The sequence below is a fragment of the Dendrobates tinctorius genome, unplaced genomic scaffold (genome assembly GCF_039654945.1).
Source record: "Dendrobates tinctorius isolate UK_male_01 unplaced genomic scaffold, ASM3965494v1 ptg000186l, whole genome shotgun sequence".
Taxonomy (NCBI): domain Eukaryota; kingdom Metazoa; phylum Chordata; class Amphibia; order Anura; family Dendrobatidae; genus Dendrobates; species Dendrobates tinctorius.
The window spans coordinates 3,560,744-3,582,056 of NW_027361853.1; the positions used below are offsets into that span (position 1 = coordinate 3,560,744).

The 21,313-nt window shown below is 46.9% G+C and overlaps 1 protein-coding gene across 2 annotated transcripts in view; it reads left to right on the forward strand.

The window, feature by feature from the left end:
• The window catches only part of CCDC177 (coiled-coil domain containing 177), a 246,816-nt gene that overhangs the window by 154,126 nt on the left and 71,377 nt on the right, over positions 1–21,313 (forward strand). Inside the window, exon 1 of one of the 2 annotated variants that reach the window (XM_073552158.1) lies at positions 5,192–5,213. The exons of the other annotated variant lie outside the window; for it this stretch is intronic. The gene's annotated coding sequence lies outside the window, so the exon portion shown is untranslated. Of the gene's footprint in view, positions 1–5,191; positions 5,214–21,313 lie in introns of those variants that run through there. 2 annotated transcript variants of the gene reach the window in all.

Here is a 21,313-nt window from a genome sequence, read left to right on the forward strand (position 1 = left end):
AGTCATCTAATATTCTAGTATAATTGCAATGGTTTTGAACAAACTGCCTATGAAAACAGTATATTTTTAAAAATAAGAAACACTCAAAATGCATGTTCCAAATTATAATGCACAGCAGAGTTTTCAACCTTTTTATTTTGAACAAAAAAATGGTCAATTGTGAAATTATAAGCATTATCAGCTTATTACAAAATGAAATCAAACAGTTTTCAAGTCAAAACTTTATTCTAGGTGATGTTACATTTGCACATAGGACCCCTTGTTCGAAAGAAGCTTCTGAACTCTCTCGTCCATTGAATTTGTCAGTTTTTGGATGGTTTGTGCTTCAATTGTTTTGCATGTGGACAGAATACCCTCCCAGAGCTGTTGCTTAGATGTGAACTGCCTCCCGCCATCATAGACACTCCTTTTGATGATGCTCCAGAGGTTCTCAATGGGGTTGAGGTCAGGGGAAGATGGTGGCCACACCATAAGTTTGTCCTCTTTTATACCCATAGCAGCCAGAGATGCAGATGTGTTATTAGCAGCATGAGACGGTGCATTATCATGCATGAAAATGATCTTGCTGCGGAAAGCACGGTTCTTCTTCTTGAACCATGGCAGGAAGTGCTGTTTTTGAAACTCCACATAGATTATGGAGTTCATCTTTACCCCTTCAGGGATTCTAAAGGAGCTGACAATCTCTCTCCCCATGATTCCAGCCCAAAACACATTACTCCACCTCCTCCTTGTTGGCGCCTAAGCCGTGTTTTCATGGGGTGTCCATCAACCAGCCATCCTCCACTCCATCCATCTGGACCATCGAGCGTTGCACGGCACTCATCGGTGAACAAAACAGTTTGGAAGTCAGTCTTCATGTATCGTTTGGCCCACTGGAGCCGTTTCTGCTTGTGTGCAGTGGATAGAGGTGGTCAACAGGATGGCTTACGCACAGCTGCAAACCTCTGAAGGACCCTGCATCTTGTTGTTCAGGGGACGTTGGAGGCACCAGCAGCTTCAAAACTTGTCTGCTGCTATGATAAGGCATTTTTGCAGCTGCTCTTTTAACCTGACGCAATTGCCTGTTGGAAAGAGTCCTCAATTTTTCCTTATCAGCACGCACACATGTGTGCTGGGAATCAGCTACATACTTCTTGATTGTGCTTGTGCGATGATCACGATGAAGTGTCTTGGCAATGTTGATTGTAGTCATGCCTTGACCTAAATACTCCACAATTTGTTGCTTCTCAGCAGCCGACACATCCTTTTTCTTTCCCATTTGGCAAAAAATGTAGGCTGCTTAATAATGTGGAACAGCCTTCTGAAGTAGTCTTGCCTTTATTTGGACACACCTGCCAAACTAATTTGCACAGGTATCTGCAATTGCTTTCAGTGATATAAAGAGCCCTGACACACATCACCATCAATGAGTTTAAATGGCAAACAAAAAAATTCTAACCTTATCACTCCTAAACTCTTTTTGCATAACAATTTGGAACACAGTTTATACACATACATAGGGTGCAAGGCAAATGAACTGAAAACAAGTATCTTCAGCTGCCTTGCTTGGCTTACCTGCCTCCTGCCCTGTCCACCTGCCATGTATCACTGCCCTGGCACTTTGACATATATGGCCCTTGGATAAAAACTGCATATTACCGCCATGTCTGCCCACGCTCCCCGTGCTCTGGTCTCCCAACGGGCTGCTAGGATCGGGGCGCACCGCGCTGTCTCTATGCTCCCGGCCTTGCAGTCTCCCCAGGTCCCTCACTGTCCGCGCATGCGCATTCTTAGGCCTCGGCTGCGCGCTTGCTGGGTACACTAGGCTTCTGCCAGAGTCCTGACCCGGAAGTGATCCCGCCGGGAGCCCGGTGTCAGGTATATCAGATGGACTTGGGCCGTTCCTCTGCGCCTGATTATTATTTCCTGCACTTGCCAGTGTAGGTGCTCTCCCCAATCCCTGTATGCTTCCAGTGCGTGCTCTGCTCTGTCCCTGTATGCTTCCAGTGCATGCGTAGCTCTGCTCTGTCCCTGTACACTTCCAGTGCGTGCTCTGCTCTATCCCTGTACGCCTGCCAATGCATGCTCTGCTCTGCTCTGTCCCTGTATGTCTTCCAGTGCATGCTCTGCTCTGTCCAGGATCTCGCACCCTCTGTGAACTCGACCTCGTCCAGGACCCCTGCGTCTCTCTGCGGCTGCTTTGCTCCATCTTGTTCTCTGTGAGTACCCTGATTCTTCTCGTTGTCCTTGAGCTGTTCCTCTGTCACTAGCTATTGCGGTTTACCTTCCTCCTGGGCCTGCCCCTAACGGTCCCTGTATTGGGATCGGTTCCACTTGGCCAGCTCGCCCAGGATCGGTCGGCACCGCGATCCAATGGGTCCACTCTACGTTTCATAAGAGAAACTGCAGGTGCCTCGGCTGCTGCTCAAAAGAAGTTGGTGTACTTGAGGGAGAATCAGACGTGTATAATGTCTTTCATGAAGTCCATGGAGTCCCAGTTGTCTGCCTTACAGAATTTTGACAGAGGGAATGCTTCCCAGCTTGCCAGTCTCCAACAGGAGCTTGTTCAGCAGTGTGACACCGAGACTCGCATTTTAAGCTATATTACTTTTGTGGATGACCGTCTGTTATCCCTTCAGTCTGCCGCCTCGCCTTCTGCACAAGCTCTGTCTCATAATCCTGATCCCATTCCGCATCCTCCACCCCGACTTGGTAAACCACCCCGGTATAATGGCGATCCCAAGGTGTGCTGGGTTTTTTTGAATCAATGCTGTCTACATTTTGAATTATCTCCGCATCAATACCCCACCGATCGGGCTAAGGTGGCGTTTGTGGTTTCTCATTTAGAGGGGGAGGCTCTGGCTTGGGTTAATCCTCTGTGGGAGCCGGATGATTCCATAACCTCTTAGCTGTCAACCTTTGTGGAGACCTTCCACAGAGTGTTTGATGAACCAGGTCGCGTAGCCTCAGCCACTGAGTCCCTCTTTAATCTCCACCAAGGCTCCCTCAGTTTTGGGCAATATGCCATTCGTTTTTGTACTCTGTCCTCAGAACTGGGGTGGAATAACGAGGCACTAGTCGGTGCATTCTGGCAAGAGTTGTTGGGCCAAAATAAGGACGAACTTGCGAGTCGGGATACTCCTACCTCCCTAGAGGATTTAATTTCCCTTTGGCCTCCCCTTCCGCTCCCGCACCTGAACCTATGCAGGTTGATCGGATCAAAATAGTGGATCTGTGTCGGAAGGAGAGGGTTGCGCAAGGCCTTTGTTTTTACTGTCGTAGTAACATAGCTATTAAGGTTGAAGGAAGACTTTAAGTCCACCTGGTTCAACCCATATCCTAACCTACATGCCCTAACATTTTGATCCAGAGGAAGGCAAAAAAAAAAACATGTGGCAAACAGTAAGCTCCACTTTGGGTAAAAAAAATTCCTTCCTGACTCCACATACGGCAATCAGACTAGTTCCCTGGATCAAGGAAACTAGTGTCTATAACCTGTAACATTATATTTTTCAAGAAAGACATCCAGTCCCCTCTTAAATTTTAGTAGGGAATCACTCATTACAACATCATACGGCAGAGAGATCCATAGTCTCACTGCTCTTACAGTAAAGAATCAGTGTCTCTGATTATGCCTAAACCTTCTTTCCTCCAGACGTAGAGGATGCCCCCTTGTCCCTGTCTCAGGTCTATGAGTAAAAAGGTCATTAGAAAGGTCTGTGTACTGTCTCCTCATATATTTATACATTGTAATAAGATCACCCCTAAGCCTTCGTTTTTCCAAACTAAATAACTCCAAGTGTAATATCCTGTCTTGGTATTGCAGACCCCCCAGTCCTCTAATAACCTTGGTCGCTCTTCTCTGCACCCGCTGTAGTTCAGCTATGTCTTTCTTATACACCGGAGACCAGAACTGTGTACAGTATTCTAAATGTGGTCGCATTAGTGACTTGTATAGGAGTAAAATTATGTTCTCTTCATGAGCATCTATTCCTCTTTTAATGCATCCCATTATTTTATTTGCCTTTGTAGCAGCTGCCTGACACTGGCCACTAAATGTGAGTTTGTCGTCCACCCATACACCCAGGTCTTTTACAGTGACAGTTTTGCCCAGTGTTTTACAATTAAGCACATAATTATACATCTTGTTTGTTCTACCCAAGTGCATGACCTTACATTTATCCCCATTAAAGCTCATTTGCCATTTATCAGCCCAAGCTTCTAGTTTACATAAATCCTCTTGTAATATAAAATTATCCTCCTCTGTATTGATTACCCTGCAGAGTTTAGTGTCATTTGCAAATATTGAAATTCTACTCTGTATGTGTTAGTCATCGGGTTCCTGTCGCTGCACAGCAGGAATCCCGAGCCTTGCATTCAGCAGTCTCCCATTCCTCCCCAGCCGCAGAGGAGGCTGCTCAGCAGACTCTTCGATCCTGGCACTCTGCTCAGACCAGCTCTGTGGGTTTGGTTGCTGCTACCACCTCTGGTCCAGCTATAGCAACGCATGCTGGTCAGCAGCGAGCTACTCCAGGGACTAAGTCCTCCTTTCGGTCCACTGAGCATGCCCGTGGGCAGAGCCGGCGTCAGCACCTGGGCAAGTGCTGGGGCCCTGGTGAGACAGGGGGCCCACTCACACTGGGATACCCGCCGGCACTGCCACGCCCCCATGTACCGACCCCATCCTGCGCTCCCCCCGAGGGACCCACACAGCCACTTACAGCCAGCAATGATCATCGCTTCAGCTGTAATCTTGTGTGCGGCACAGGACCTGTGATGAGGTCACAGGAGGGGAGGAGTCAGGGGAATCAGCTTGAAAAAGAACATATTGTTCGATACGCGTTGCTGTGTCTTTCCACTATGATGGGGCATGTCCGTTTATCCTTGTTCTTATGCCTTGAATACATTTTTGTATATTTGGAAGCTGGAAACTTTTTTATTATTGATTTACTCCACGTGTGGCTTCACGAAATATCCATGCTTCCACGCACCACTACTAGCCAAGAAAGCAGGTGAGCTGGTTACCTTTATTTTGTGTACCCATCCTGCGCTCTCCCCGAGGGACCCACGCAGCCCCTTACAGCCAGCAATGATCATCGCTTCGGCTGTAATCTTGTGTGCGGCACAGGACCTGTGATGAGGTCACAGGAGGGGAGGAGTCAGGGGTCACATGATCAGGGTGGCTGCAGGACTCTGCTGTGCTAGTCGCATCATTTGGTGCTGGTCTGGATGAGGTAAAGTTTATGTGTGGGGTCAGGAGGGGTTTACAAGGTGGATGTAGCAGGGCTGTGTGTGTACTTATGTGTGGGGTCAAGAGGGGTTTACATGGTGGATGTAGCAGACCTGTGTGTATGAGGTCTACGGAGCGGAGCCGTGTGTGTACGAGGTGTACGGAGCAGAGCCGTGTGTGTACGAGGTGTACGGAGCGGAGCCGTGTGTGCGAGGTATACCGGAGTAGAGCCATGTGTGTACGAGGTGTACCGGAGCAGAGCCATGTGTGTACGAGGTGAACAGAGTGGAGCCATGTGTGTATGAGGTGTGCGGAGCTGCATGTGTACGTGGTGTACGGAGCGGAGCCGTGTGTGTACGAGGTGTATGGAACGGAGCCCTGTTTGTACGGAGCTGAGCCATGTGTTTCTGGAGTGGAGCAGAGCCAGGGGTGTACTACGTGTACGGAGCGGAGACGTGTGTGTACGAGGCATACAAAGCAGATCCGCGCGTGTACGAGGTGTATGGTGGGGAGCATTTATACCTCCCGAGTCCCAACCATCCCGGATCCAGCGAGACAGTCCCGATTTTGACAGAGTGGACAGCGGGACCGCCTTGGAATCGGGGATGTTGGCAATGTGAGCAGATCATGATATGCCCTGCACCAGGAGGCTCAGGTGGGCACGACAATGGGAGCCGGGCTGCTATGGTATCTTTATAGAATATTTCTTTCTCTGTTTCTTTCTCTCTCTCTGTTCTTTCTCTCTAATCTTTTTTTTCTCTCTCTGTTCTTTCTTTCTCTCTCTCTCTGTTCTCTTTCTTGTCCCCTCTTTCTTTCTTACGTTCTGTCTCTGTTCTTTCTCTCTCTCTGTTCTCTCTTTCCTCTCTTTCTTTCTCTCTCTCTGTTCTTTCTTTCCCCTCTTTTTTTCTGTCCACTCTTTTTCTCTCTCTGTTCTTTCTTTCTCTGTTCTTTCTTTCCCCTCTTTCTTTCTCTCTCCCTCTCTGTTCTTTTTTCCCCCCTTTCTTTCTTTCTTTCTCTCTCTCTGTTCTTTTTTTCTGTCCACTCTTTCTTTCTCCCTGTTCTTTTTCTTTCTTTCTTCTTTCTCTCTGTTCTTTCTTTCCCCTCTTTCTTTCTCTCTTTGTTCTTTCATTCTTTCCCCTTTCTTTCTCTCTTTGTTCTTTTTTTACCCTCTTTCTTTCTTTTTCTCTATGTTCTTTTCTTTCTCTCTCTGTTTCTTTCTCTCTCTGTTCTTCCTTTCTTTCTCTCTGTTCATTATTTCCCCTCTTTCTTTCTTTCTTTCTTTCTTTCTTTCTTTCTTTCTTTCTTTCTTTCTTTCTCTTTTCTTTCTCTTTCTTTCTTTCTTTCTTTCTCTCTCTGTTTCTTTCTCTCTCTGTTCTTCCTTTCTTTCTCTCTGTTCTTTCTTTCTCTGTTCTTTCCCCTCTCTTTCTTTCTTTCTGTTCTCTCTCTCTATTATTTCTTTCTCTCTCTCTTCTTTCTATCATGCGTACACTAATCAATAGCCTCCTTTACATGAACGTGTTTTGCCACAGAGCGAGTGTCCGTGTGGATCACATGCGTGTCCGTGTGATCCACACGGAGACAAGTCCGTTTTTGGCCAGCACCACGATGTCACACGGCATGAATCGTGGTATGTGTTAAAGGGGGGGCCCACTGAGACTCTTTTGCCCGGGGCCCTCAAAAACCTGGAGCCGGCCCTGCCCGTGGGACGATCTCTCATTGGAGATCGGAGGTCACATGCTCAGGTCCTTCTCCAGCTCGGATTGGACCATCAGGAAGGTCCCTGAAGGACACTGCTATAAAAGGTTCGCATGGCCGCTCGGCCACGTGCTAATATAGAAAAAGATTTGACCATGTGGAGTAAGTGTTGTATGCATGTATGAATGTCTCTGGTGAATGACTCATTATGAAACCCCTACCCTTGGTACGCATGTGTTGTGTAGCCTAGCCTGCTAGCGCCCAGGCTGAGGTCCAGGTAGAGGCTGAGTCAGAGACTGCCATCAGCATTCATCGGTGGCTTTGTACGCCACGGTTCACATAGCCTGCACTCCTCGGTGGTCAGCGTCCATTAGAGGCATCCGCAGGTGCGACGCCGCACGCTCAGTAAGTCTAGAGGGACTCAGACCTCGTGTCCTTGGGGCTGAGTTCTATGACCATTTACTGAGCGCTCTCTTTACGAGTGCTGTGTGTTTTAACAGGCTCCGGCATTTATGTTCCACGGTACTATGGCTCTGTGACGTAACAGAGTCCGCTCCTGTTCACACCGGGTGACCTTAACCCACGTGTGACCTATTGTATACCGCTATATACAGCTGCAATTGCTAAGCAGCAGTTTACCACCTTTGCACGGTGGACCCCGGGCTGTGAACGCACCTTATTATTATTTTATTATTTGTTGCATTCCGCCAGCCCTAACAATATGCCCCCTACAAGGTCATTAATAAATATGCTAAAAAGAAGCGGGCCCAAAACTGACCCCTGTGGTACCCCACTGCTAACCGTGACCCAGTCCGAGTGTGCTCCATTAATGACCACCCTTTGTTTCCTATCCCTGAGCCAGCTCTTAACCCACCTACACATATTTTCCCCTATCCCCATTGTTCTCATTTTATGTATCTACCTTTTGTGTGGCACCGTATCAGAAGCTTTTGAAAAGTCCATGTACACCACGTCCACTGCATTCCCTTGGTCCAGTCCGGAACTTACCTCTTCATAAAAGCTTATCAGATTAGTCTGACAGGAACGGTCCCTCGTAAACTGATGTTGATATTGGGTCATGAGGTTATTCTTCTTCAGATACTCCAGTATAATATCTCTCAGAAAAGCCTCCAGGATTTTACCCACAGTAGAGGTTTAGCTCACTGGCCTATAAATTCCAAGTTCAGTTTTTGTACCCTTTTTGAATATTGGCACCACATTTGCTATACGCCAGTCCTGTGGTACAGACCCTGTTATTATGGAATCTTTAAACATTAAAAATAATGGTCTATCTACGACTGTGCTTAATTCCTGCAGTACTCAGGGGTGTATCCCATCCGGGCCTGGGGATTTGTCAATTTTAGTGATTTTTAGACGCCGCCGTACTTCCTGCTGGGTTAAGCAGTTGACATTTAATAGAGAATTTTTATCCCTGATCATGTTAGGTAATTGTCTCTCATAGTTGTCAAAAACCTATTACCTTTGCTGGAACTGCAGGTTTCTGTTCCCCAATGTATTTCAGGGTAGTTTAAGTCTCCCATAATAATGACTTCTCCTTGAGTCGCAGCTTCATCTATTTGCTTTACGAGGATATTCTCCATTGCTTCCATTATTTTTGGAGACATAATAAACCCCTATAAGTAATTTATTATTTTTTCTCCCTCCCCTTATCTCCACCCACAGAGACTCTACATTTTCATTAGATTCACATATGTTATCACACAGGATGGGATTTAAGGATGATTTTACATATAAGCACACCCCCCCTCGCTTATTTGTATGGTCATTTCTGAACAGACTATAGCCCTGTAAATTAACAGCCAGTCATGGCTCTTGTCCAGCCATGTCTCTGATATCCCCACCATGTCATAGTTATGTTGCAACAAAATTAATTCTGATTCCTCCATTTTGTTGGTGAGGCTTTTGGCATTAGTATACATGCACTTTATGTATCTCTCTGTACCTTTATTCTTTCTTAAAATATTAACTGTTCTAACCCCACCCCCCATGCCTCCCCCACTCCCAATTTCATTATTTGTGCCCAGGTCTCTATCTGCACTAGAATAGATAACTTGGCACACTCAAGTGGATAAGGTGAAGATATTTAATCGTGGTGTAGAATACATACAGTAGTCACAATAACAAATGTTTCAGTCTTGCAAGACCTTCATCAGTGTCAGGTAGAGAGTGTTAATAGGGTGAATAGATTAACCCTTTATAGTATGGCAGTGATCAATATATGCCACTAAGTAAAGAGCCCAATAGCGGTGATCCGGTTGTCAGCATATCAGAAAGATAGTAGGGTCGAGTGTCCTATGACGATGTGTCCACCGCTAGTCAGGTCCGGTCTATCTGCACTAACGTCCTCTCCTATAAAATGAATACCCCCCCAACCCTAGTTTAAACACTCGTCCAACCTTCTAGCCCTTTTCTCCCCCAGCACAGCTGCACCTTCCCCATTGAGGTGCAGCCCATCCTGTTGTTGATTCGCTTTCTGGCCTCCCTCTGGTTATTACTGAAGGTAGTGGAGCTGGTCAGATTGACAGAGGGGTTGCGAGTTCTCCTTCTGGGCTCCCACTGGTGGTTACTGGAGGTAATGGAGCTGATCTGATTACCAGAGGCTTGCCACCTGATAATGAGGATGACGATTGGAGATCTGGGGTTTTAGGTTGGGATTTAGGACAGCCGACTCCCTCTATCCCTGCTGGTGATTTTCTTCTGCCTCTTGATGTCTGATGTTTCCAGCTCAGTCCCTGCATGTTCAGCTAAGTGTTCATTTACTATTCTGTTTGCATTTGATCTGGTTTGGTCTATCTCAGTTTTGTGTAGGTCAGCCAGCTCCGGCTGGGGCTGTGCTGAATCACCATCCATATGTTACTGCTTGTACCAGTTTGTTTTTGTCCCTTATTAGATTGGCCTCTTTTTGCTCTGCTTTCAGAATATACCAGAGTGCTGATATAGTGGGCGAAGTCGTGCGACTTCAGTGTTTTTTGCATCAGACGTGTTGGACTTTTTGCAGGGTTTTTTGCGTGATTGCAGACAGTGTCTTTCCTTTCCTGTCCTGTCTAGTCAGTGTGGGCCCCATCATTTGCTCAGTCTATTTTCCTGCCTGCGTTTGTGTTTTCACCTTGTCTCACCGACAATATATGTTTGGGGGCTATCTATTCCTTTGGGGTCTGCTCTGGGGCAGTTTAGATTTCCCCTTTCTTGCTTTAGGCTTAGTTAGTTCTCCAGCTGTGCCGAGGCATCTAGGATCATCGTAGCTACACTCCACGGCTACTGCTAGTTGTGTGGATAGGATCAGGAGTCTGCAATCCGCTTAGTTACCAACCTCTCTGGTTTTCTGTGGCTTGGCTTGGGTTTTCTCTCCTCCTCAGTGACCCATTCATAACAGAATCACCAGCCTAACTGTAGATTATAGGGTACTCTAAAGTAGGAAAGAATTTTTAAGAGAAATAAGGGTGTCAGAATTTTTCTTTCTTGTATATTTTTTTTCTGGGGCTGCAGGAAGAGATTTTTTTTCTTTTTCTAAATGGAGACTAAGCAATTGTCTGATCGTGTTGAGCAGCTCACTGCTGAAGTGTGGGGAATTTCTGCCTATTTCGCTCAATCATCTGCTGTTGAGCCAAAAATCCCTACTCCTGATGTGTTTTCTGGGGATCGGTCTAAATTTTTCAATTTTAAGAATAATTGTAAACTGTTTTTTGCTTTGAAACCTAACTCATCGGGGAGCTCTGTCCAGCAGGTTAAAATTGTCATCTCCCTGCTGCACGGTGATCCCCAGGATTGGGCCTTTTCTTTAACACCCGGAGATCCTATTCTGGCTAATGTGGACGCAATTTTTCAAGCCTTGGGGTTGTTGTATGATGAACCTAATGCTATTGATCAAGCTGAGAAAACCTTATTGGCATTAAACCAGGGTCAGGATTCTGCAGAGTTATATTGTCAAAAATTCCAAAAGTGGGCGGTCCTTACTAAATGGAATGACGATACCCTAGCAGCTCTCTTTTGGAAGGGTTTGGCAGAAACCGTAAAAGATGTTATGGTGGGATTTCCTGTTCCCTCTGGTCTAGACGATTCTATGTCATTGGCCATTCAAGTTGATCGGCGTTTACGTGAACGTAAAACTACACGAGAGGCGTTGCCGCCTTTCGAACAAATGTCTGAACCCATGCAATAGGGTTTTGTCTAGGGCGCAACATCAGGAGTTTAGAAGGCGTAATAAGCTGTGTTTTTTCTGTGGGGACGCCTCTCATACTATTTCTGTCTGCCCTAAACGAGAAAAGCGTTTTGCTCACACATTTGCTGTGGGCAGTGTACAGCCTAAGTTCCTTTTGGCAATTACCCTGATCTGCTCCTTGTCTACATTTTCCGCTAAGGCTTTTGTAGATTCAGGAGCAGCTTTGAATATGGATTTAGACTTTGCTAAACGTTGTGGTTTTCCTATGATACCCCTGCGGACTCCTATCCCTTTTGTCATGGTTTATTCAGGATCCTGGACAGGTGGTGCAGGGGTTAATAGGGAGAGCCTCTCTTTGGGGCCAGGAAGGGTTTTTATAGCTGCAGGTGAGCACCACTCCCTGTCGTTTATACTCCTAGTGTGAGTGTGCCCGACCCTGCTCCGTTTGTGCCTCTCGCCTGTTCCTGTATGTTTACCTGCTGTATGACCTGTTTTGGACTTGGTTTACAGCTTTTGGATTCTGACTTTGTACCTGTCTGCCCGACCCGTGTTTGACCCCCTGGCTTTGTCTTGACCTCTCTACGTTTGCTCCTCTGGTACCTCTGCTGCTATCTCGTGTTCTGACCCTCTGCTTCTATTGACTACCCTCTGATTCTTGCTCCTGTACTACGTTGCCTGACTCGTGTATGACCACTTGGCTCGTCTGATTACGGTTATTGATTAATCTCTGTAGCGCTGATTCCTCTGACCAGCGCTGCTGCATCTCGAAGGAGAGCTCCGCCCCCTCCCCTGACGTGCAGTCTCATGGTAGGAAGGTCCTGCGGGCACTGAGAGCTTCTCTGCCGCTCCTCCCCTCCCGCAGGTCCTGGAGCAGGATTTCTCACCTGACGCTGTTCTCCTGCCCGGCTTCTGTGACTACCGCGCCTCCAGTACACTATCTATCTGAACAGGGATCTCTGTCACCTGACAGGCACGCCACTCCTGACTGCTGTCACGGTAAGCATGACACCTTTAAGGGGTATTGATGCTACTCCATTGGCGGAGAATAAACCCCAGTTTTGGACCCAGGTGATAATGCGGGTCGCCCCAGACCACCAAGAAAATTGTAAATTTTTGGTGTTGCACAATTTGCATGATACTATTGTTCTGGGTTTTCCTTGGTTGCAGACTCATAATCCTGTTTTGGATTGGAAATCTGTGTCTGTGGTGAGTTGGGGTTGTCAATGTGTTATTAGTGACACTCCTGTTTTCTCCACCTCTCCCCAGTCTCATGATATTCCTGACTATTTGGCTGATTTTTCTGATGTATTTAGTGAGAGTAAGTCTGCGTCTTTGCCTCCTCATAGGAGTTATGACTGTGCAATTGAGTTAATGCCCGGGTGTAAATTTCCCAAGTGTCGGCTTTTCAACTTATCGGTACCCAAACATGATGCTATGCGATCTAATATCAAGGAGTCATTGGAGAAGGGTTATATTAGACCATCCTCTTCACCTTTAGGTGCTGGGGTTTTTTTTGTGGCCAAGAAAGATGGTTCATTAAGGCCATGTATTGACTATCGTTCCCTTAACAAAATCACTGTTAAATATCAGTATCTGTTACCCCTGATTTGTGATTTATTTTCCAGAGTTAAAAGTGCCTGTCGGTTTACCAAGCTTGACCTCAGGGGGCGTATAATCTTATTTGCATCAAGCACGGGGATGAATGGAAGACGGCGTTTAATATTCCGGAGGGACATTTTGAGTACCTGGTGATGCCTTTTGGGCTCACTAATGCCCCTTCTGTCTTCCAATCTTTTATGAACGATATTTTCCGGGACTTTGTGGATAAGTTTTTGATCATTTATCTGGATGATATTTTGATTTTTTTCCAGTGATTGCGATTCTCATGTGGAACATGTCCGGACTGTGTTCCGGATTTTGAGGGAAAATTCTCTGTATGATAAGGGATCGAAGTGCCTCTTTGGTGTGCAGAGGATTTCATTTTTGGGATTCATTTTGTCCCCGTCTGCTATTGAAATAGACCCGGCCAAGATACAGGCCATATATGATTGGGTTCAGCCCACTTTTTTGAAGGCTCTCCAGAAGTTTTTGGGTTTTGCTAATTTCTATCGTAAATTTATAAGTAATTTTTCTGGTATTGTTAAACCACTGACTGATCTGACCAAAAAGGGCGCTGATGTGGTGAATTGGTCTCCAGAAGCAGTCTCGGCATTTCAGGAGCTTAAGCGGAGATTCACTTCTGCTTCGGTTCTACGGAACCTGATGTCTCACTCCCATTTCAGGTGGAGGTAGATGCTTCTGAGATTGGTGCAGGAGCCGTTTGGTCCCAAAAAGATCCTGTGACTTCTAAGATGAATCCCTGTGCCTTCCTTTCTCAAAAATTCTCCCCATCTGAACGTAACTATGACGTGGGGAATCGGGAATTGTTGGCCATGAAATGGGCATTTGAAGAGTGGAGACATTGTTTGGAGGGAGCTAGACATCAAGTTGTGGTCTTCACCGACCACAAGAATTTGATTTATCTTGAATCAGCTTGAATCCTAGACAGGCTAGGTGGGCCTTGTTTTTCACGCGTTTTAATTTTGTGGTCTCTTTTCTTCCGGGCACTAAGAATGCTAAGGCGGATGCCCTTTCTAGTAGTTTCTTTGTCGATTCTCTCAATGTGACCGAGCCATTCTAAATGAGTGTGTAGTTCTTTCCGCCATCTCACCCGATTTGAGACGTGCCCTGGAGGAATTTCAGGAGGACAAACCTGAACGTTGCCCTATGGGAAAATTATATGTCCCTGACCAGTGGAGGAAGAGAGTAATGTCTGAAATTCATTGCACCGCATTGGCTGGTCATCCAGATATTTTCGGTACCAGAGATTTGGTGAGTTGATCTTTTTGGTGGCCTGCCTTATCTTGTGATGTCAGGAATTTTGTGAAGTCCTGTGGGACTTGTTCTCGGTCCAAGCCCTGTTCTCGTTCTAGTGGGTTGTTGATGCCCCTGCAGGTGCCCAGGAGGCCATGGACCCATATCTCAATGGATTTTATTTCCGATCTTCCTGTCTCTCAGAGAATGACTGATATCTGGGTGATTTGTGATAGATTTTCTAAGATGATCCATCTTGTACCACTCCCAAAGTTGCCATCTTCTTCTGAGTTGGTGCCCTTGTTTTTACAACAGGTGGTTCGGTTGCACGAGATTCCTGAGAACATTGTGTCGGACAGAGGAGTTCAGTTTGTTTCCAGATTTTGGGGAGCTTTTTGTTCCAATCTGGGAATTCAGTTATCTTTCTCTTCTGCATTTCATCCTCAGACCAATGGGCAGACTAAGAGAACAAACCAGACTTTGGAGTCCTATTTGAGATGTTTCATATTTGCTGATCAGGATGACTGGGTCTCATTTTTGCCCTTGGCCGAATTCACGCTAAACAGTAGAGCTAGTTCTGCCACTTTGATGTCGCCCGTTTTCTGTAACTTTGGGTTTCATCCTCGATTTTCTTCAGGGCAGGTGGAATCTTCGACCTGCCCAAGTGTGGACACTGTGGTAGAGAGAATGCAGCAGATTTGGGACCAAGTGGTGGATAAGTTGTCCCACTCTCAGGAGAAGGCCCAACGGTTTTCCAACCGCCATAGGACCATTGGTTCCAGGTTTAAAGTGGGTGATATGGTTTGGTTGTCTTCAAAGAATATTCCTATGAAGGTTACGTCTCCAAAATTCAAGCCAAGATTCATTGGACCTTATAAGATTTTGGAGATCCTTAATCCCGTCTCTGTCCGATTGGCTCTTCCAGTTGCGTTTAAGATCCGTAGCGTGTTTCATAAATCTTTGTTGAAGAGGTTTGTGGAGCCAGTAGTTCCTATGGCGGCGCCTCCTGACCCTGTATTGGTTAAAGCAATTTGGAATATTAGGTAGAGAAAATATTGGATTCACGTTTGGCTAGACGGAGACTCCAGTACTTGGTCAAATGGAAGGGTTATGGCCAGGAGGATAATTCTTGGGTCTCTGCTTCTGACATTCATGCCGAAAGATTGGTTCGTGCTTTTTACCGGGCCCATCCTGATCGGCCTGGTGGCGTGGATGAGGGTTCTGTGACCCCTCCTCAAGGGGGGGTACTGTTGTAAATTCGCTTTCTGGCCTCCCTCCGGTTATTACTGAAGGTAGTAGAGCTGGTCAGATTGACAGAGGGGTTGCGAGTTCTCTATCTGGGCTCACTCTGGTGGTTACTGGAGGTAATGGAGCTGATCTGATTAACCGAGGCTTGCCACCTGATAATGAGGACGACGACTGGAGATCTGGGGTTTCAGATTGAGATTTAAGACAGCCGACTCCCGCTATCCCTGCTGGTGATTTTCTTCTGCCTCCTGAGGTCTGATGTTTCCAGCTCAGTCCCTGCATGTTCAGCTAAGTGTTCATTTGCTATTCTGTTTGCATTTGATCTGATTTTGTCTATCTCAGTTTTGTGTGGATCAGCCAGCTCCGGCTGAGGCTGTGCCGAATCACCGTCCATATGTTACTGCTTGTGCCAGTTTGTTTTTGTCCTTTATTAGATTGGCCTCTTTTTGCTCTGCTTTCAGAATATACCAGAGTGCTGATATATTGGGCGAAGTCGTGCGACTTCAGTGTTTTTTGCATCAGACGTGTTGGACTTTTTGCAGGGTTTTTTGTGTGATTGCAGACAGCGTCTTTCCTTTTCTGTCCTGTCTAGTCAGTGTGGGCCCCATCATTTGCTCAGTCTATTTTCCTGCCTGTGTTTGTGTTTTCACCTTGTATCACCGACAATATATGTTTGGGGGCTATCTATTCCTTTGGGGTCTGTTCTGGGGCAGTTTAGATTTCCCCATTCTTGCTTTAGGCTTAGTTAGCTCTCCAGCTGGACCGAGGCGTCTAGGATTATCGTAGGTACGCTCCATGGCTACTGCTAGTTGTGTGGATAGGATCAGGGGTCTGCAATCCGCTTAGTTGCCAACCTCTCTGGTTTTCTGTGGCTTAGCTTGGGCTTGCTCTCCTCCTCGGTGACCCATTCATAACACCATCCCTAGCGTAGAACCTGTAGTCATCTGAGAAATCGGCCCAGTTCTCCAGGAACCCAAAGCCATACGACTGCCCAATTGAACTCATTCCTGGCTCTACAACCCCCAGGGGTTGAATCTATCCTCTATCCCCAGCGGAGAAGCAAGCCATGTCGGAGAATCTGGCTAAAGGCTTTATCCGAAAGTCCTCTTCACCCGCAGGCGCTGGATTCTTCTTTGTCAAAAAGAAAGACGGCTCACTTCGTCCTTGTATTGACTACAGAGGTCTCAATGAGATTACCGTCAAGAACAAGTACCCACTGCCGCTCATCCCTGAGCTCTTTAATCGTCTGCGAGGAGCAAGAATCTTCACTAAGCTTGACCTTTGCGGGGTCTACAACTTAGTCTGAATTAGCTCCGGGGATGAGTGAAATACCACATTTAACACCCGGGATGGCCATTACGAGTATATAGTTATGCCCTTCATCTCTGCAACGCTTCAACGATTTTTCAAGAGTTGGTTGATGACATCTTCCATGATCTGTTATGCTCCTGCGTGGTGGTTTACCGGGATGACATTCTGTTTTTTTCTCCGGACTTGTCCACCCACAGAATGAATGTTCGCCAGATATTGCTGCGACTACGAGAGAATCAGCTTTACGCCAAGTTCGAGAAGTGCGTTTTCAAACAGACTTCCTTACCTTTTCTAGGTTATGTTATCTCCGATTCTGGTCTCATAATGGATCCCGAAAAGGTGTCTGCCATTCTCAACTGGCCACAACCTCAGGGGGTTAAGGCCATTCAACGCTATCTTGGCTTCATGAACTATTACCAACAATTTATTTCTCATTTCTCATCACTGACTAAGCCGATATCATCTCTCACCTGCAAATGATCCAATCCCAAAGTCTGGTCGTCTGAGGTGGAAGAGGCTTTCTTAACCTTGAAGCGGAGGTTTGCAGAGGCTCCTATATTGCATTGTCCTGTGGCTAGCAAGCCATTCATTCTCGAGGTGGACGCCTTGTCCACGGGTGTCGGTGCTGTTCTCTCCCAGAAGTCTTCTTCGGGTCAACTAGTCACCTGCGGTTTCTTCTCCAAAGCATTCTCCACTTCAGAAGGCAACTATTCCATCGGGCACAGGGAATTGTTAGGCATTAAGTTGGCATTGGAGGAGTGACGGTATCTTCTCTAAGGAGCCATAAATCCTTTTATTGTCTACACCGACCACAAGAATATGGCATCCATTCAGTCCGTGCAAAGGTTTAGCCCTCGACAAGACAGATGGTCCCAGTTCTTCGCTTGGTTTTACTTCGAACTCCACTTTCGGCCATGCATTAAGAACGCTAAGGCAGACGCTCTCTCCAGGTCCTTTCAGTCGGAGGATACTGAAGAGGATTCTTCTCACATCATCGACCCTTCTAGGGTAATCACCGTAGCTCCACTCAGGGTTACCACGCCACCACTGGGTAAGATGTTCGTGGCAGAGAACGACAGGGTCAGGATACTTCGCTGGGGTCATTCCTCTAAATTGGCTGGCCATGCTGGAACCAAGAAGACTCTTTTTCTCATCTCTCGCTACTACTGGTGGCCTTCCCTCTGTCAAGATGTGGAGGATTTTACGGCCTCTTGCCCATTCTGTGCCAAGAACAAGACTCCAAGGCAACTTCCCTCTGGCTCCTGCATCCCCTTCCAGTACCTTTGGCCCCCTGGCAACACATTGCCATGGATTTTATTACTGACCTGCCACATTCCTCAGATTGTGCGGTTATTTTGGTGGTTGTCGACCGTTTTTCATAAATGGCTCATTTTGTTCCTTTACCCAGCTTACCATCTGCTCCAGAGTTGGCAAATATTTTCGTTAGTCACATTTTCAAGTTTCCTGGTTTCCCTCTACACATAGTATCCGATAGAGATGTACAATTTATTTCTTGCTTCCGGAGGACTCTCTGCAGACTCATGAAGGTAACGCTGGATTTATCCTCGGCCTAGCACCCTCAGACTAACGGCCAGGTAGAACGAGTCAACCAGGTCCTGACGTCCTAACTTCGGCACTTTTCTAATGTCCATCAGAACAACTGGGTCAGCCTTCTTCCCTGGGCAGAGTTCGCATATAACAATCATCCCAGCGAATCTTATACCAAGTCTCCATTCTAAATCATTTTTGGTCAACACTCCAACATGCCTCTCCTAGTTTCCCTTGTCTTGGGCCTGCCAATCAGCTGACTCCATGTCGAAGGAATTTTCTCTGATCTGGAGGGAGACTAAGGATGCACTTGAGAAGGCTTCCGGCAAGATGAAGAGATACGCAGACAAGAAACGCTTGGATTCCCCTACGTTTTTTCCGGGTGAGATGGTTTGGCTTGGGTCCAAGTATATCAGGCTCATGATTCCGTCCTACAAATTGGATCCCCGCTACATCGGCCCTTTTGAAGTCCTGAAGCGAGTCAATGATGTTACCTACAAACTGAGGTTGCCTCCTGCCTTGCTTCGTATTCCCAACGCCTTCCATGTATCGCTCCTTAAACCCGTGGTTGCCAATCGATCCATGCCACATATAGTCACTCTCCTCCATCCATTAACACCGGGGATGTCTTTGAGGTAAAAGATATACTGGCCTCGAAAAGGGATAGAGGGAGAACCTTCTTTTTGATTGACTGGAGGGGTTTCGGTCCTGAGGAGAGATCTTGGGAGCCCCGAGAGAACATTCATGCCCCCGTATTCTCAAGAGGTTCCTCTCCAAACATAAGAAGGAGGGACGTAAGGGGGGTTACTATTACTGCCATGTCCGCCCTCGCTCCCCACGCTCCGGTCTCCCGACGGGCTGCCGGGATCGGGGCGCGCTGCGCTATCTCTATGCTTCCTGCCTTGCAGTCTCCCCAGGTCCCTCGGTGTCCATGCATGCGCACTGTTAGGCCTCGGCCGTGCGCTCGCCGGATGCACTAGGCTTCTGCCAGAGTCCTAACCTGAAAGTGATCCTGCCTGGCGCCGGTGTCAGGTATATCAGATGGCTTTGGCTGTTCCTCGGCGCCTGATTATTATTTCCTGTACTTGCCAGTGTAGGTGCTCTCCCAGGTCCCTGTAATCTTTCAGTGCGTGCTCTGCTCTGCTCTGTCCCTGTACGCTTCCAGTGTGAGTTCTGCTCCGCTCTGTCCCTGTACACTTCCAGTGCGTGCTCTGCTCCGTCCTGTCCTTATACGCCTCCAGTGAGTGCTCTGCTCTGTCCCTGTACACCTGCCAGTGCGTGCTCTGCTCTGTCCTTGTACATTATCCAGTGCGTGCTCTGCTCTGTCCAGGATCTTGCACCCTCTGTGAACTCGGCCTCGTCCAGGACCTCGTGTCTCTCTCTGTGATTGCTCTGCTCCGTCTCGTTGTCTTTGAGCTGTTCCTCTGACACTAGCTATTGCGGTATACCTTCTCCTGGGCCTGCCCCTAATGGTCCCTGTATAGGGGTCGGTTCCACCTGGCCAGCTCACCCAGGGTCAGTCGGCACCGCGATCCAGTGGGTCCACTCTAGGTTTCATAACACTGCTCAAATACCACCTGAACAAAATGATTACGACCAAGTATAATATTCTCTGAAATGGTCTGGTGTTTCAGAGAAAATATATTTTGGTGATCAGGTTGGGGATAATGGGCGGAGAGGAGACTAGTCCGGCACCGCTCCTCACAAATACATAAGGAGTGACCTCTCAATAACCTTCAGCAGCACTGGGATGAGATGGCCAAGGCTGGTGCCAAACTAGTCTCATCCCTGGCCAGATCTTCAAAGCATATTTTCTCTATGAGGCAGATTTATTTTTCGGGACTCTGGGAAGCCATATTGCAATTATACCAAGACTCCGCACAGTGTATGTAGTTATATGTCAGAATGAAGGTGGCTGCTTTTACTGACTTAGTCCTGATAGTTACCCTTACTGTCAGAAAATGCACTGGTGGACACAGACGGAAGAGGGCCTCTGTGAAAGAACAATATATGGGCCCTTCGCTGTCCAATAGTAACATACAGTTGTGGCCAAAAGTATTGACACCCCTGCAATTCTGTCAGATAATACTCAGTTTCTTCCTGAAAATGATTGCAAACACAAATTCTTTGGTATTATTATCTTCATTTAATTTGTCTTAAATGAAAAAACACAAAAGAGAATGCAGCAAAAAGCAAAACATTGATCATTTCACACAAAACTCCAAAAATGGGCCAGACAAAAGTATTGGCACCCTCAACCTAATACTTGCTTGCACAACCTTTAGCCAAAATAACTGCGACCAACCACTTCCGGTAACCATCAATGAGTTTCTTACAATGCTCTGCTGGAATTTTAGACCATTCTTCTTTGGCAAACTGCTCCAGGTCCCTGATATTTGAAGGGTGCCTTCTCCAAACTGCCATTTTTAGATCTCTCCACAGGTGTTCTATGGGATTCAGGTCTGGACTCATTGCTGGCCACCTTAGAAGTCTCCAGTGCTTTCTCTCAAACCATTTTCTAGTGCATTTTGAAGTGTGTTTTGGGTCATTGTCCAGCTGGAAGACCCATGACCTCTGAGGGAGACCCAGCTTTGTTAGGAATCTGTGTCCTGCCATACATATGCAGAGATCCAGATCCTCACATTTGTCTCCAGAGGCTAAGTCCTTTCAGCCAGCTTCTGAGCATGCTCATGGAATGAGCTCCCATTGGAGTTCAGGAGTCAGGGGCTCAGGTCCTGCTCCTGATTCCATTGGTTCAGCTCAGGGCTCTGGAGATTTCTGGTAGGTCCCGTACGCTCTAAAAAGTGCGCATGGCCGCTATGCCATGCGCTAGTATTTTCTATACTTGCTGCTGTGTGCTTGGTGATGGATGCTTGGTCTGGTGAATGACTTATTATGAAACCCCTTCCCTCTGATATTACGTTTGTGTGAGTGATTGGGTACAGCCAGTATTGCGCTAGTGCCAGCGCGCTCAAGCATCACCTGTTGCAGCAGTCAGCGTCCTGCATTTGCGCCTGCAGTCATTTTGGCGTTCGCAGTTGCGACGCCGTGCACACGTCCTACAACGGTAAGTCCACTCGGGTGTAGTGACGTCTTTTAACTACTCCGATTATTGACTACCGTACGTGTGCCGCTGAGTATCTGAGAAAGTTACTCAGACTCAGTGTTTTTGTATTTATGTTATTTGTGCAGCTCTGTGAGTCCTAACAGAGCTTGCTTTAGTGCACTAGGTGCAGTTCAACCCTGTGCACACTACCACTGTAGTGCTC